Source organism: Salvia miltiorrhiza, chromosome 5, assembly GCF_028751815.1.
Source record: "Salvia miltiorrhiza cultivar Shanhuang (shh) chromosome 5, IMPLAD_Smil_shh, whole genome shotgun sequence".
In the NCBI taxonomy this organism is placed as follows: domain Eukaryota; kingdom Viridiplantae; phylum Streptophyta; class Magnoliopsida; order Lamiales; family Lamiaceae; genus Salvia; species Salvia miltiorrhiza.
Genome location: NC_080391.1, coordinates 36488180 through 36496464, shown reverse-complemented (window position 1 = coordinate 36496464; position 8285 = coordinate 36488180). Strand labels below are relative to the sequence as shown.

Here is an 8285-nt window from a genome sequence, read left to right as displayed (position 1 = left end):
ATAAATTACAATTTGAAGCCGAATGATTCAAGCTTGTTACCTCTGTTCCACGGGATGCCGAGTGAAGACACTCTGCAATACATTCGCGATTTTTGCACTCAAGTGCAAACCATCCCACTACTGAATCTTACGGAGTATCAACTAAAGCTTAAGTGTTTCCCTTATACACTTAAGGATCGGGCGAGGACGTGGATGTTATCTCTGCCGCCCAACTCCATAACTACTTGGGGAGAAGCTTGTGAGAAGTTCATGTTGAAGTACTATCCGAATCATAATGTCGCAGCCCGATTTCCCGACACTAGTGATAGTGGGGTACGAGTATCGATACGACTATTTTTAAAAGAATAAATGATTAGAAGAATAGGTCAAACATCAAGCGGAAGCTCGCATTAAAGCATGCTAAGGAAAATCATCATAAATGACCCCAAGGGTAAAATCGTCAACGTCGTTATAACTTTTTAATTATCAGGAATTTCAAGATCAAAAACAAAACGGGTATCGCTCATTTTTCGTAAGTAATCATAATATGCAGAGTATCGCAGCAAAAGGCGAATCGATTATATGTATGAAGACATATAACCGTGAGTACATTGCTTAACTTCAAAAGAAAATCCAAGTATATCAATTATCAAGACTTTATCGTCAAAAAGGAAATACGATAAAGTAAATACATCCTCTAACAATTCCCCGCCAGCACCAGACCAATCTCGCTCCTCGCTTAGCCTGCACATTTAGAAATACATGCAGGGCGTGAGTACATAATACTCAGTGGGCAAACACCGAAAAACAAGAAAGGTGCTCTTAGAGCTATAGGTTTGAAACTTGCCACATCTCAGCAATACACAGAAATAAAGTTAGCGTAAATGAATCTGTGCATGCAGTTTTCATAATCATGATATCATAAAGAAACGATAGCGCTATCAAAGTACTCATCATGTATGTACCGCATCTACAACTCATCATCATCAAAGGTACTGAGAAGTAGGCCTCCCTCTCAAGTACCGTGACCGGCCGATTCGCTCAACGGCTCACAGTCACCTCAGTGTACACTAGCCCTGGCAGGATAGCTATCAACTGCCCAGGACCCGAATTCATCTCATCTCATCAGTAGAGGGTAACATACAAGCTCAACATCAAAAATTGGCAAGTCAAACATTTCTCAACATCATTTATCTTAAATTATTTGATAAGCTCATAACGTCATTATATCATCAAATCATTTTAGAAAGCTCGGATAATATATGTATACTCAAAATATTGCCCACCTGAAGACCTTACTCAAAAACTCCCGTCAAAGCGGAGTTACTTACTTCCCTGCTCTGCTCGTGTCTTCAGGGATCATCGTCATCATCGAATGTTCATGTCATAAAATGAATCTCGATTAGAACTCAACGACAAAAACTCATGCCTTAACTCATGCTCTATCTTATATTCTATCTCTTAATCGACTCTACATAAACTTCTTCACTCATTTCAAAACCTTAAGTCCAAGGATAGGTTTCAAGAAAATCATGGTTCTAAGTCTCGATTTATCTCTCATATAAGACTCGTTTAATCTCATTAAAACACTTAGGCAACACAAACACATAAGGCACATAAGAAAATACAATCAAACATCAACAAATCATGTTCTGTTTTCCCACTGACTCAACTTCAAAATTTAACACGTTCTGACTCCGACCTCTCCTGGACTCCAGACTCATACCAAAAGAAAGGTATTTGAGTCTAGTTTCATTTAAAAAAAAGTAGAGTCAGAAAATCCAAGTGGTTTGGGAGATATGGCGTTTTTACCACAGTCTACCATATTCGGCAGTTTTGAGCAATCGGAAACATTGATTTTTGAAAAATAGTAAACGTTGTCAAACTGAGCTCAAATTTGGTGGATATCTAGCCCATACAGTACGGTTGATACCATAAAAATTTGGAAAGCTAGATCACACAGGAAGCTACTGAAATGAATGACTTTGTCCCCTGTTCTCTGAAATTCCCGGTAAAAATGTGCAGATTTGGTTTTGCATTTTGTAAAAATAGTAAATCAAGTCCAAATGACTTGAAATTTTACCGGTATGCTCATGACTCATTTAGGGACATGCTGTAAAATTTTCAAAGCCATTAGACATCGACAACCCGTCGATCACAGTAGGTCAGTAGCCTACGAAAAAAATCACCAAAACTCATCTCAAACTCTTAAATGCTCAATTCAACATTTCTTCAAAGAAAACCAATCAAAGTTCATTTTAAACACATATAACACTCAAAAACATTCAAAAGCATTTAAAATACTCATCATACTCAAATTAACTCTCCTCTTTTACATCTTAACTCAAATCTCAAGGAAAACGTTTCTACAACCGTATCAAGTCAATCCTCTTCTCAATTTCATGCTTAAAAACACTCAATCATTCAAAATGACCTCATACATCATATAACTCATTTTATACATATAAATCCCCTATAATCATACCAACCAAACTTTAATAAAAACTCATATATTCACATAAACTCTCAACAAAAACATGACAACTTCACAAAATGGTCATAAAGCAAATTAGACCTCATTTTATCAATTATTGACTTCTCAAAATATGAAAACTCAAAAACTCTCATAAACTAACTCAAGTCAAAATTTTACTTAGTTTCCAATAGACTTAATCAAACATATTAAAACACCAACATCATGCTCAATTACACATATCTTAAGCCAAATCATTTATTAAACACATAGACAAGAAAAATCCCAATTTTTACCAAACTAAACTCTTTGACATTTTATGAACTCACATGGATCTTTAATCTCATCATATATCTATTAATCTTAACCCATTTAACTCACATATAAACCATCAATTTACAAATAAGGGCATATATACACATATCCCTAATTTTAGTAAACTAACTCACATCAAAAACTCCAATGGACATCATATACTCAAATTACTCCATCAATCATCATCATATACATCTCATAGACTCATTTACACCATCAATTTATCTATTAACTCATTGACTCAAAATTTCCCATTTTTGGGTAAACTAACTTCCATCGAAATTTGAATCTCAAAGCATAGCTTTTCAAAACACACATCAATCATCACCAAACATATCATAGATCACTTTTCTCACCCCAATTCAAGGAAAGAAAAAGAAATATTTTTGAAGGGTAAGATACCCATTTTTTCGAAAATTTGAGGAAAAGAAAAGGGGTGATTTTCTTGCTTCAATCTTTCAAGAATACTCATATACAAACTCACACAAATTACATCTATGAATATAGAGATCACTTACCCAAGCTTACACCAAATATCAAATTTTCTCTCTCTAGTCTTGAAGCCAATCTTCAAGGATTCTCTTGAATTCAAGTTGATAAGAGGTGTTTAGGTGGGATTTAGAGGGTGATTTGTGATTTTGGTGTGATTTTGTGAAGCTCCCAAGGTCTCGTTAATGGTTGTCAATGGTGGAAATGTGAGAGAGAGGAGAGAGAGGTGGTGGTCGAAAGTTTGGAGTGAAGGGGAGAGAGAATTTCTCTAGCAAGATATGAATTGATCTTGGAAATCTTAGGATAGATTTGTGATCTTTAAAGAGGATTTGATAATCTTGAGAATATTTGGAAAGATTTGAAAATCTTTAAAGAATATTGGCAATTAATGCCTTGATCTCTCTCTCTCTAATCTCTACACTCTCAATCTCTACTCTCTCAATTAATCTCTACACTTGGCAAAATGTGGGAATTAATCATATGGTAGAGAAATTAAAATAAAGTGTGAGAAGGGTGATCAATTAATAATCACAATAACTATGGAAATATTACTCATTAATAAAGTACCATAGTATAATTATTCATGTGACCAAAATAAAATAATTATAGCACTAATATTAGTGCACTCACTCAATTATAATATTCCTCATCATAGGAAAAATAATTTAAAAAAAATTATGCTTGGAAAAATTTCCATAAACCGGCATCGTTCGATTTTCCGGTAAAAATAAACTGCACTTGCTTTGCAAACTTAATAAAAATTCCAAGTGCTAAAGTCTCAAATAAAAATCATAATAACTTGGTTAAAATGACTCACGTAACAAAATCACATAATCAATCAGTCACGTACTTCACATAACATCACATCAAAGCAGTCGGCAAACACAAACAGACTAAACGTCTCTCTCTCTAACCGACTATTTTCATCGAGGTTCTCACTCTTTCTTTCTCAACTCTATTTCCAACTTATTATTCCTATTTTCTTAATAGGACAATCAACCTCTGATAACTCGGTATCCGGTAACTCTATTCCCGGTAGTTGGAAATAAAATAAAATCTCAGCTTAATTCAATCAGCATCTCTATCTCAACTCATTTCTCAAATCTCATCACTCTAATTCCATCATCGGTTTATTCACTTGTATTTCTATTTAAAAGACAATCTGTCTTATCTGCTCATAAAAAAAAAGTCTCGTATTTCGACATCTCAGTACTCTCAATAGTGTTAAGACACTATCTCTCAACATAGGAAAAGTACGGGGTGTTACATCCTACCCCCCTTAAAAAAAAATTCGTCCCGAAATTTGAGTTATTCACCTTCGGGTAAATGCTCTGGGTACTTCTCTTTCATCTTCTCTTCAAGTTCCCATGTTGATTTTTTTCTTGACCGTGATGTCTCCATTGGATTTTTACCAAGGAATCGACTTGTTCCTCAAATGTTGGATCTTCCGGTCCAGCATAGCATCAGGTCACTCTCTTCGTAGCTCAAAACTGGTTCCAAGGACACTTCTTTTTGATGGATGACGTGTTTTGGATCAAACACGTACTTTCTCAGTTGAGAAACATGGAAAACGTCATGGACGTTCGCGAAGCTCAGAGGCAACGCTAATTTATAGGCTACATAGCCTACTTACTCTAATACATCATACGATCCTATATATCTTGGTTTGAGTTCTTGTTAACTCGAAAATAACATGCTCCCCGAGATAGGGAAAAACTCACATAATCATCGTTTCTATCATCGTTTCTAACGTCGAAAGAATCTATCAGTGATTACTCAACTGTTTGATTTTCTTCTCTCGATTTTGCTAATCGATGCCATAATTCATGGCTATGCGGTTCCATTTCTATTGTGAAAGTCTCTAATAGGTATAATTGTATAAGGTTGCCAAAGTGGCACCTTCACGTGTTAACGCGTTAAACATCCTTCTACGAAAGATGCCATCTCTCGCTTCTTAATCTCTATTCAAAACGTCATTTCAGTTTTGGCATATCTTTATACTTTTCGCAGGTGCGGTGTAAGGGGTATCATGAGCTTTGCTCATGATTCATTCTTCAACTCTTCTTTATCGGGTATACACATTCTCTTTTAAACAAAAAGGCATTATCTGTCGTCTCTTCATAATTCTCTACTTTTTCGGTTCGAATCTTTATTCGCAATCTTTCCATCTTCTCATCCACTCTCTATGCTGTGACTATTCTCGATCGTAAGTCAGGTGTAACGTTCAGTGCAGAAATTATTATTTCTGTCGTTTGTGGTGGTATTACTACCTCCTAATTCATCTTCTCGAATTCCCTGATTAGGTTCACTTCTCGAGTAAGGAGAAATCCTAACTCTCCCTGATTCTTTCTGCTTAACGCGTTGGTTACAACGTTAGCTTTTCCAGGGTGATAATTTGCTCAAGAAATATTTGAGACTTTTATGATCGGTGTATATCTCACATCGTGCTCCATGGAAAAGGTGTCTCCAAATCTTCAAAGCATGCACTACGGCTGCTAATTCTAAATCATGCGTTAGATAACTCATCTCGTGTGGTCTCTGTTGTCGCGAAGCATACACTACAACTTTTCACTCTTGCATCAGTGCACATCTTGGACCATTTTTCGATGCATCAGTATAAACTGCATACTCTTGATCCGCTTTCGGAACAGCTACTCTGGGGCAATAGTAAGCCTCTTCTTCAGCCCTTGAAAACTTCGCTCACACTCGTTCGTCTAAACGAGCTTGACTTCTTTCTTTAGCAGGTGCGTCAATGGCTTAGCGATTTTCGAAAAGCCGTAATTAAAACGTTGATAATACCCTGCTAATCCCAGAAAACTGCGAATTTCGTGCGGTGTGGTCGGCGGTCTCCGCTCCTATACCGCTTGAACTTTCGCTGGGTCTACTTCATTTTCTCTTGCAAAACAATATGGCTGAGAAAATTGACTTCTTCAAGTCAAAACTTACATTTGCTAACTTCGCATAAAGCTTTTCAGCTCGCAATCTCTCTAACGCGATCCTTAATGCTCTTCGTGTTCTCGTTTATTCTTCGAGTAAATCAGGGTATGGTCTATGAAGACTAACACGAACTTGTCTAGGTATTCGCGAAAAACGCGGTTCATGTGATCCATGAATATTGCCGGAGCATTTGTCAAACCGAAAGACATATCTTCCAAACATCATTGAGTTTATAGTAATGCTATATTGCATATGCGATGCCGTCTTCGGAAATATCTTCCGATCGTATCTTCAGCTGATGGTATCCCGTTCTCATGTCAAACTTTGAAAAGGTGCTCGCTCCTTGTAGTTGATCGAACAGATCATCGATCCGGGGTAACGGATATTTATTCTTTAACGTCACTTTGTTGAACTTTCGATAATCGAAACACAGCCTCAAGCTTCCATCTTTCTTTTTAACAAAAAGAACTAGTGCTCCCCACGAAAAAACACTAGGTCGAAAGGAACTCATATCTAGAAGTTCTTGGAGTTGCAGCTTTAACTCTTGCAACTCTGTAGGGGGGCCATTCTGTACGGCGCTTTCGACGTTGGTGTTGCGTCGGGCTCTAAATCGATCGTAAACTCAAGTTGTCGATCTGGGGGTAATCTTGGTAAAGTCTCAGGAAAAACGTCTTTATATTCTCACACGACTGGTACGTCGTCAACGTTTGCCTCGAATTCATCTCTCTGGATTAAATATACAACATACGCGGTTGAATCCTTTTCTTCGCCAGAGATTTCTTGCTTGTAGCGCCGAGATGATCGGCGTCTTCTTCCATTTTCTCTCAATGCCAATGAAGGAAGCGGGTTCTTGGCCAGGGGGCTGAAAAGATATTCGTCTCTCCTTGCATTGTATCTTTGCATGGTTTTCCTCTAACCAGTCCATTCCAAAATTATATCCAAGTGCCACATAGGCATCAATCTCAAGTTTCTAGCCTCGAACTTAATCGATTCTCACTTAAATTCTAGGTTAGGTCACACGGATGAAACCGTAGTAATTCTGCCTATGGGTATGGCTACTCTTTAGAGGTTGTGGAGCAAGCTCTACGTTCAGTGTCGAACAAAAATACTATGGGCACATCATTCAACTCGCCTATATCTGATAAATTCTTCTATTCTTGTCTGGTGCTTTCTGCTCAAGCGTGAACAGTCTCTGATGATGCGGTTGATTCGCCTGCGGGGCTGGTGGTTGCCTTCTTGACTGACGTGGTCGATAGGCTGGCTGTTGTCGCTGTGGTGGAGGTAGCGATAGGATTCCCTTCATTGCTTCGAGTTGCGGTCGAAACTGAATTGGTCGTCTTTCGCTTCCACTTTGCTGACGATTCGGACACTGGTTCGAGTAGTGCCTGACCCTTCCGCAGGTGTAACAGCTATTCTGTCTCATCTTGCATTCTCTCAGATGTAGTTTATTGCTCTTCAACAAGGCGATAACCCTCGCGGTCCTTTGAAAGCTTACTGCTTCTGGGGCAGTTGGGCCAACATAAGGCTGTTTGTCTCGGTTCTGATATTGTGGTGGCGCATTCTGATTCTGCCACGGCTTTTTGGGATCTTGACTTCGGTCGTCCCATTCTCTCTTTCCTTTTTGCCCACATCCAGAAAAGGATGGATTGCACGTTTGTGTGCTCTAACTCGTTTGGGTGCTGAAACTCAAATCACGTTCTCTGGCTGCATTGCCAGTTCTATATCAAATGCTCTATTTAATGCTTCAGTACACATAACCGCATTCTGACTCGTTAAATCGTCTCGAACCTCTTATCTCAAACCTGATCGAAACAATCCTGACATCTTCTCGTTCATCTTTTCTTGATATGTGGCATACCGAACCAAGTCGCGAAACTGACGTTCGTATTCAGCTACGGTTTTATTGCCTTATCTCATATCATCAACTCTATTTCTTTCTTTCAATTTGTTTCTCTTTCTCGACAAAAGTCTAAGGGAACATATATCAACCTTAGAACTAATTCTCATAACTCACAAATCGTAAGACTCTTACTCGACATCATATTATTTTCTCGATTCTCATAACTCATCGTCAAAGACATATCTCATGTCT

General features: G+C 38.0%; 1 long non-coding RNA gene across 1 annotated transcript; it reads right to left on the bottom strand.

The window, feature by feature from the left end:
* Nucleotides 1-482: 482 nt before the first annotated feature.
* On the bottom strand, nucleotides 483-3631 carry LOC130987040 (uncharacterized). The gene is made up of 3 exons (XR_009089548.1): nucleotides 3286-3631; nucleotides 1266-1329; nucleotides 483-723 (listed from the first exon to the last, which is right to left on the bottom strand). It is a non-coding gene; the product is annotated as an uncharacterized LOC130987040 (long non-coding RNA).
* Nucleotides 3632-8285: the final 4654 nt, after the last annotated feature.